The sequence below is a fragment of the Octodon degus genome, unplaced genomic scaffold (assembly GCF_000260255.1).
Source record: "Octodon degus isolate 3935 unplaced genomic scaffold, OctDeg1.0 scaffold00062, whole genome shotgun sequence".
NCBI classification, from domain to species: Eukaryota; Metazoa; Chordata; class Mammalia; order Rodentia; family Octodontidae; genus Octodon; species Octodon degus.
Genome location: NW_004524638.1, coordinates 9,709,602 through 9,718,231, shown reverse-complemented (window position 1 = coordinate 9,718,231; position 8,630 = coordinate 9,709,602). Strand labels below are relative to the sequence as shown.

At 40.5% G+C, this 8,630-nt stretch overlaps 1 protein-coding gene across 1 annotated transcript in view; it reads left to right on the top strand.

The window, feature by feature from the left end:
* Tbc1d31 (TBC1 domain family member 31) overlaps nt 1-8,630 on the top strand; it is a 117,182-nt gene that overhangs the window by 56,470 nt on the left and 52,082 nt on the right. The window lies entirely within an intron of this gene.

Below are 8,630 nucleotides of genomic sequence, written 5' to 3'. Positions count from 1 at the left end.
TTGCGGAACCAGGGATTGAACTCAGGTCCTTGAGTTTGCCAGGCAAGCGCTTATTCTACTGAGCTATCTCCCCGGCCCCTCATTTTACTTCTTTATCTTAATTTCTTTACCTAGAAACGAGGCTGATACCACCATCATAAAATTGTTGGGATAATTAGGCCAGAATTGCTTAGAATATTTATGCTAATGTCCATAATAATGAGTACTCAATAAATGTCAGTAATAAAAAATTAATTCCTTAAAGTACTTTTTGTGTGTTAGGCACAAATAAATACACATTTAAATTATTTTACAGGACTGGCGAGATAGCTCAGTGGTCTAAAGCGCCTGCTTAGGCAAGCATGCAGGGACCTCGGTTTGATCCCCAGCACCACATGCCATGCCAGCCCGCCCCCAGGGTGGGCTGAGCTGACCATAAAAATAAACAAATAAATAAAGAAAGGAAACATTTAAAAAAATAAATAAATAAAATGAATTATTTTACAGGTAAAGAAACTAAGGCATAGATGGGTTAGGTACTATGAATTAGTGACTAAAGTATAAAGGGATAATTAAGCCCCAGCTGCAGAGTCCAATTTATCTATTTATTCATTCATTCTGAAGCAAGTTTTCACATTTATAATGAAAAATTACAATGATAAGTAAAATTGAATGGTAAAATTTTTTTTTCTTTTTTTTTTTTTTTCTTTTTTTTTGCCATACTGGGGATTAAACTCAGGACCGCGCACTTGCCAGGAAAGTGCTTATTCTGCTGGGGTATCTCCCCAGCCCGATAATATTGATCCTTATGCCCATCACCCAGCTTTACTGGTTGCTCACTCATGGCTGGTGTTGTCGTGAGTGAGCACCCCACACTTTGCCCCACTGTGCTCCATCTCAACCTTCCCCTGTCAACAAATCACTGTTTTAGTTACTTTCTCGTTGTTGAGACAAAATATCTGCAGCCGAAGTTAAAGGAGGAAAGATTTATTTGGTTCCCAGTTCATGGAGGCTTCAGCCCTGGCGGGCTGGCTGCAGGGCAGGGAGGTGTGGCAGAGGGGCATTGGGGAGAAGAGACAGGCCAAGCAAGCACGGCAGAGCAAGGCAGCAAGTCAGGCAGCCGTCGCCGCTCTTTGTGCCTCTTCTGTGCTGTCTAGGCGAGGGCAAGTGCCAGAGCAGTCAGTGGGCTCATTCAGTGATAACGACCCTAATCCCAGCATTACAGACTCTAGGTCTAGCCACCTCTGAAAAAGCACCCCATGACTACATGAGACTTCGCGGGGGACATCTAGACGCAAGCTGTAACTTTTTATTTTAGGAAACGGTCTACAGGGTGTTCAGGGTCTCACTACTCTGTTGGACTTGTAGTGATCCTCCTGTTTACAGCCTCCCAAGAGTTGGGATTACAGGGGCGCGCCACCACGCCCAGTCTCAGTCGCCATCTTGGCACACCGCGGGGGCGGGACCAGCAGGCAGGCTGGGAGATCAAAACCTTGGCCCCTGTGCCTGCTTGCAGGCGCTCTAATCCGCTGAGCTGTTTGGCCGGCCCACAAGCCATAACTCATAAGTGACATAAATATTTACATGTGTATCTCTAAAAAGATAGACATCTGTTCTTTTTTTCTTTTTTTTGTCAGTACCAGAGATTGAATTCAGGACCTTGCACTTGTAGGCAGGTGTTTATTCTACTGAGCTGTCTCCCTGGCGAGAGAGCTGTTCTTTATCACAAGTAAGCACACTACCATTAACAACAGCAAAAAGAATTAACAATAATTTTTATTCTTTTTTTAAAAATTTTATTGAAAAACAAATAGCAATGAGACAGTTTCAAAACAGGTTAGTAGAACAGTTACAATAATTAATACATTGCATATTGTTGTCTTCATAGTATTCATAGTACGAGAGGCAGACATGATATCCTGTCCAAACACTATTAGTACAAATTTTCTCATTGAATTAAGAGAAAGTAGCTGTATATCTATCCTGTTTTGTATATACATATACAAAATGGTCCTTCATTTATATCCCCTTTTTCTGTTTAGTTTTGTCACAGATGGGTATTCCATTACCATTTAAATATTGGAGGTGTGTGAATTCAAAATAATCCAGTATAGTTGTGGATTATCCCTAGGACTGTCAGAAGTTGTTGACTTGAGCCTTTTATAGCTCAGCATATTAATATGGCTTTACTTTTTATACCTCATTTTTATACTTTTCTGCTAGATGGTTAAGACCAAGATAAAGCAAGACCTATATAACAAAAACTGTAACTTCTGTATCTGACAAGGTCAGTCAAATCCCCCCAGGATTTACCCTGAAACCCTATACCACAGTTTGTAGATCCTCTGTCAGTGCCAGCCATGTGGATGAGTCACGACCATCGCTTGATCAATTTGCTGTCTGTGAAAGCCTGAGAGAATGTTTTCTCTCCAGGGAACTCTCCTTAGGCACACTTTACATCATCAGTCACTTTTCCTGTGTGACTCCTTAATCTCCATCAGAAAATTTGGGACATCACTGAGTTACAGGTTGTTACAATACAGGTTCTCTTATGTCCTGAGTCCTCAATGACCTTGAATGGCTAGGGACAAAATGGTGGTTGTCCTTGCAACCCTTCTTTTTCTTTAATTTTTGGTCTGCAAACTTAAGTTGTTAACCCTCCAGAAGAGAAGCTTAATGGTATTACTACCCTATAACATAGACAGTTGAGCTTAACCTCACTATCTGTCTGAATAGCAAACATCTTAGACATAACATGGAACAGGTATTTTCAGTAATTTTTATTCTTAATAAAAATTTTATTTTTTAATTTCTGTTACTGATTTTTGTCTTAGGAAATTTCTTTTGGTAAGGTTGTGTTAAAACAAGGTTTACAGCTATAATCCTGGCACTCAGGAGGCTGTCAGGAGGTTATCCATGAATTTGAAGCCAGCCCAGGGTACACAGTGAGCTTGGCTCGAGGCCAACCTGAATTGCATAACAAGACCCTGTCTCAAAAAAAAAAAAATTTGCATGTTATATTTGGTTTCTTTTATCTATTTACTTGAGATAGACATGCCACATAATTTAGGCTGCCCTCAAACTCTTGGCAGTCTTCCTGCCTTAGCCTCTGTGTGCCACCATGTCCAGCCTACTTAATATCTCTGTTAAGTGTCCTGTAATCTATAGATTCTGGCTATTTTTCTTGACATTTTATTTGTTGAAGAAACCACGAGTTAACTTACAGTTTTCCATGTTCTGAATTTTGCTGATTTATCCCCATGGTATTGTTTAACTTTTTTTTTTCCTTGAGTTTCTTATAAACTGGTAATAAGAGCTAGGGCCCTAAGTTATTTAATGAGATTAGTTTCTTCCCCTTTGATGTTTGTTACTTTTTTTTTATAAAAAGACTTTATAGGTAGTTTTATGGGGTTTTTTGTTTGGTTGGTTGGGTTTTTTTGTTGTTTTTGCGGTACCAGGGATCGAGCTAAGGACCTTGTGCTTGCCAAGGAGGCACTTAGGCCGCTAAGCTATATCTCCAGCCCCAGTTTTATGTATTTCTGCTACAAGGTATATAATAACTGTCTGTCTGTCTTCTGGTGATTTTACTAACCAGTGCTGATCTTTTGCCTCCATCCATTGTTTCCTTAGAGATTAGCGAACACCTGTCAATGTAGTGCTCATTCCTTTTCTTATGAACTCAAAAACTTTTATAAAGAAAAAACTTTCTGCTAATCAACTATTTGGTTACTACAACGCATATATTCACAGAGGCAAGTATATTTGTCACTTCCCTGTCACTAGGACCAAATGCCACCTACACCTTCAAGCAGTTGTTCATTTGGTGCAGTTTCCACTGGATTCAGTCCAAAGTTAGCTGGCTCCAGGACGGAACACATGGGAGAAGGGTATAATGGAGGAAAGTGGCTAAATCCGTGGCAGCCGAGAAGCAGGGAGACTGAGGTACAAGGGAAGGAATGTGCTCTGCCAGGCCATGTGGCCGGCGACCTGCATCCAGCGAGGCCTCCTCACTGCACACTTAGCCAGGGATGGCACAGATCCACTGACACCGATGGGTACAGCACCCCCAGAACCCAGTTGTCTTACATTAATGCCCGCCGTTCGGGGCATTTTGGATCTGAACCGTACGGTTTACCACTGGGCCCCAGAAGATTCGTGTCTATTGGGCTGTACAAAACTAGTGCATCTCTAAGAGTCACCAGAGTCTTAACAATTCCAGCATTGCTGAGAAGTCCAAAGTGTCTTATGAGATTTGAGGAGGCCAACTCTTAGCTGTGAGTCCCTGTAGAAATAAAAAGGAAGTTAAGTATTTACAGTATGCAACAGAAGATGAACACTTCCAGTTGAAAAGGGACAGCTAGGTGTATAGAAAAGAAATGGAGCAAAGCAGAACTAAAACCCAGCAGGATGAACACTTAAGTCCTGTAGGTCCATGGACAGCACCCTGGGCAAGTTGTGAGCTCTGAACACCAGCGGCCACATGCACCCCGACCCTCCGGCGTGGTCAGTTGCAGTCCGAAGGCCCGTTCTCTGGGCTGGTTCTGCTGCGTGCCTGTGTTCTACCTCCGATGATCTCATTCCTGGTGCTCCCTACCCCGTGGCGTCTCCACTGCATCTTAGACTTTACTTTCTTGTCTTCACCAGCTTGAGGAGTGAATTGTCTGACCTCCCAAACCTTCCCTTGAAATCTGTGTGGAAGGGACCATCATCCCACAGCTACTGCATTCTGCAGTCTGCAAAACCAGCACCATGTGGGTCATGCCACGGACTGCCGTGAGCTCAGGGAGCAGCCAGGCCCCACTGATGTGGCTTCAGAAGCCTGTGAGTGTCTGGGTGACTGAACACCATGAAACAGATGTGGGAGCTGCTTGGGGTGGGCGGCGGGCGGCGGGGGTGCCTCGGGGCCTCTCTGCTCAGATGGAAGCGGTACAGTTTAGCACTCCGAGCCTGTGAAGGGTGGGGTCCTGTGATGTCTGAGGTGTCTGTAAGCCATCTTGTCTGTTCTCCTGATGGAAAGAACTTGGATTTTTTTTTTTATTCCTCCCGCTCCACCCCCCTTCACTGTGTAGCCAGACTGGCCTCAGACTTGCAGTGATCCTACCTTAGCCTCCCATGCTGCTTGCTTGTGTCACGATGCAGGGCAAGTACTTGGCTTTTCATGTATATACATATATATATATATAGTGTGTAATATATGTGTGTATATATATATATACATCTATATATACACACATATATATACATATATATGTGTATGTAGATAGATAGATAGATATATATATATATATATATATATATATATATATATATATATATATATATATATATATATATATGTCTTTTTAGCAACCTTGGTCTCAAGTTTATAGGAGCTTCCTTTTTGGCCATCAGCAAAATTTAAAATAATTATCTAACTGCTTTTTAGTCCTGACTTTCACTGAAAATCTGGCAGAAAATAACAAGCAGTTCTTATGCTGAAATACCCTGAATGCTGAGCTGCTTTGAAATTTCCTCTGCCATAGGGCCAGCCAAATAGCTCAGCGGATTAAAGCTCCAGCAAGCAGGCACAGGGGCCAGGAGTTTGATCCCAGGGCCTGCTGTGCCAGCCCTGGGCGTGGTGGTGCACATCTGTAATCCCAGCTCTTGGGAGGCTGTAAACAGGCGAATCACTACGAGTACGATCTATTAGTGAGACCCTGAACACCCTGTAGACCCTTCCCTAAAATAAAAAAAAAAAAGAAAAGAAAAAAGAAAAAAAGAAATTTCCTCTTCCTCAGTAGTCCACTGTTGTTAATTTCAGTCTCTTAAGTCCCAGGACATGGGCAAGAAGACAGATTTTCTGCTAGCATGTAACACATGGCTTCTAGTCCAACTGCCACTCAAGTCTTTGTTCCCAGCTGAAACCTCCTGGATCCAGCCTTTACTGCATGCACTTATATTAGCATTCTGGTCTTCTGACCTCTGACTGCAGTCTCCCATTAATCTCTGCTTACTGTGTCTTAAGGCTTTTCTAGCTGACATCCCCAAAACTTTCCAGACTCCTCCCATAAAGCATTTCCAAAAGCTTCTGAGCCATATGGCTTCTCTGATACCAATTTCTGTGTTAGTCTCTTTGCCGTCACTGAGACAAAACACCCAACACTCACAGCTTAGAGGAAGAGAGATTAATTTTGCTCACAATTTCCAGGAGGTTTAGTTCAAACTCGCCTAGCACATCTGATGGAAGTACATGGCAGAGACAAGGTAGGAATGGGCGCGAGAATCCTTCCTCCTAGAGCCTGTCCCTCCTAACAGCCAGGCCCTGCCTCGAAGCAAGACATTCGTTTAGCTGCTGAACCCGCAGTCCAGTGCGTTTCCAGACTCAAGACTTGGAGATGTTTTAGATCTGAACCGTAACAGGGAGATAGGTTAAGTACTTTATACCTTTTTGATTTTTTATTTTGCTGTCGCAGTCAGTTATGACTCATTGAGTTCAATGCCGATAGGAATAATTGAATAAAATATAAGTGGAAAAGGGAGGCTCTAGTAAATATAAAAGGAAGTTGAAAAATAGGAAATCACCAGTAGGTACTATAGGTAGCCTAGTATTTTATAGGGCAAACATAAACCTGTCTCCTTTTTTCTGTTAGATACTAATATTCAGTAGTATATTGCTGAGTAATAATTATTAATATTGCTGAGCACATCCACTAAACAATGCTAAAATTAATAGACCAAATACTAGCTATTTCAGGATGTTTTCAGTCTCTAGTATCTCCCCTATTACATAATTATGTTTAAGGGAAAAATAGTAAAATTACAGTAAAGGGACTTGGAGATTCCATCTTGGCTAGTAGGTATCACTGTGATCCGTATTACTTTTTTTTTTTTTTTTTGGCAGAACTGGGGATTGAACTCAGGCCCTTGCGCTTGCCAGGGAAGCACTTATTTCACTGAGCCATCTCCCCGGCCCCCGTATTACTTTTTGTATTCTTACCAAAAATATGACCTCAGTCTAATCACGAGCAAACACCAGATCAGTGCAAATCAAAGTGGTAGTGTCATGAAAAGTAAGGAAAGACTAGGGAACTTTCACATTGTAACAAACTGTTGAGACAGCACATGCAAGGATGAATCTTGGATTGCTGAAATGAATACACTAACAGTGGGGAAAAATTCATAATGTAGCATTGTACAAAGGTTGATTTCTTAGTATTGTTAATTGTACCATATGCAATATTAGGGAAATTATAGGCAAAAGATATAGAAGACCTCTACTACTTTTGTAAAATATTGTATGTCTAAATTTCAAAATAAGGGCTGGGGAGCTAGCTCTGCAGCTTAAGCACCTGCCTGGCAGGTGCACAGCCCTGAATTCAGTGCCAGGTAGGAAAAATAATAATAATGAGTACATAATAAATTTCAAAACAGAAACTTTACATTTCCATTTGCAGAGATCTTAAAGGTGTTAAGTGCAAATGGTGGAGATTTACAATCCAAGAGTAAGGCAGGCCTTTCTAAGCATGACATATCCAAAAGCAGTTGTTAAGATATGAATATAAATCTCTACATTTAAAAAATTTCCGAAACACAAATACAAAACAAAATATATATATATAACACACAACACGTTAATGACTGGTTTCCTTAATATTTGAAGTACTCGTGTAAATAATTGTGAAAAGGACTAACCAATGCAAAATGGATAAAGATTAAACACACAGTTCACAGCAGTAGAGACTGTTCTTGAACATTCAAAGATGCTATCTAACCTCCCTTAATACAAGACAAATTGCATTTCTTACCTAGATGAAAGCCTTGAAAGAAATGTTTGGTAGAAAATTATGTTGCCAAGAGTTTGAGAAAACATACCTCTTACAGTGATGGCAATATAGTCATAAACACACCTCTCCTATAGAAGCAAGAAGCAAAAACACTTTTTTGACTCAGCTGCTCCACTTCTAGAAATTGATCCAAATCTGTAGTGAAGAATGATGTGCATACCTGAAGATATGTGGGAGCTACTCAGTGATCATTGTTTATAAAAGACTGGAAAATCTTAGGCTCAATAATAGGTATATGTTAAAGAAACAAAGATATATTTGGGATTTTTGGGGGGGTTTAATTGAGAAATAAATATGAATGAGAAAGTTTCAAAGCTGATTAATAGAACAATTTCGAAAATCAATACATTGTACATTGTTATTTTCTTAGTGGTTATCCATAGTACAAGAAGCAGACAGGATATCCTGTCCAAACACTTATTAGTATACCTCTTTCTTATTGAATTAAGTGAAAGTAGCTGTATATGTATCCTATTTTGTAAATATAAATACAAAATGATCTTTCCTTTGTATCCCTTTTTTGTTTAGTTCTGTCAGAGGTGGGATCTATTGGCATCTGAATACTGTAGATGTTTGAATACAGCAAAACAATCCCAACACTGTCTAGCAGTCTATAATATTAGTGGGTTATCCTCAGAAGTTATTGGCTTGAACCTTTTACAGCTCATCGTATTAATATGGCTTTACTATATGTACCTTGTTTTTATACTTTTCTGCTGGATGGTTAAGACCAAGATAAAGCAGGACCTACATAACAAGAAATGTAACTTTTGTATCTGATAAGGTCAGCCAAGTACTCTCAGGATTTATCCTGTAGCCCAGTACCAC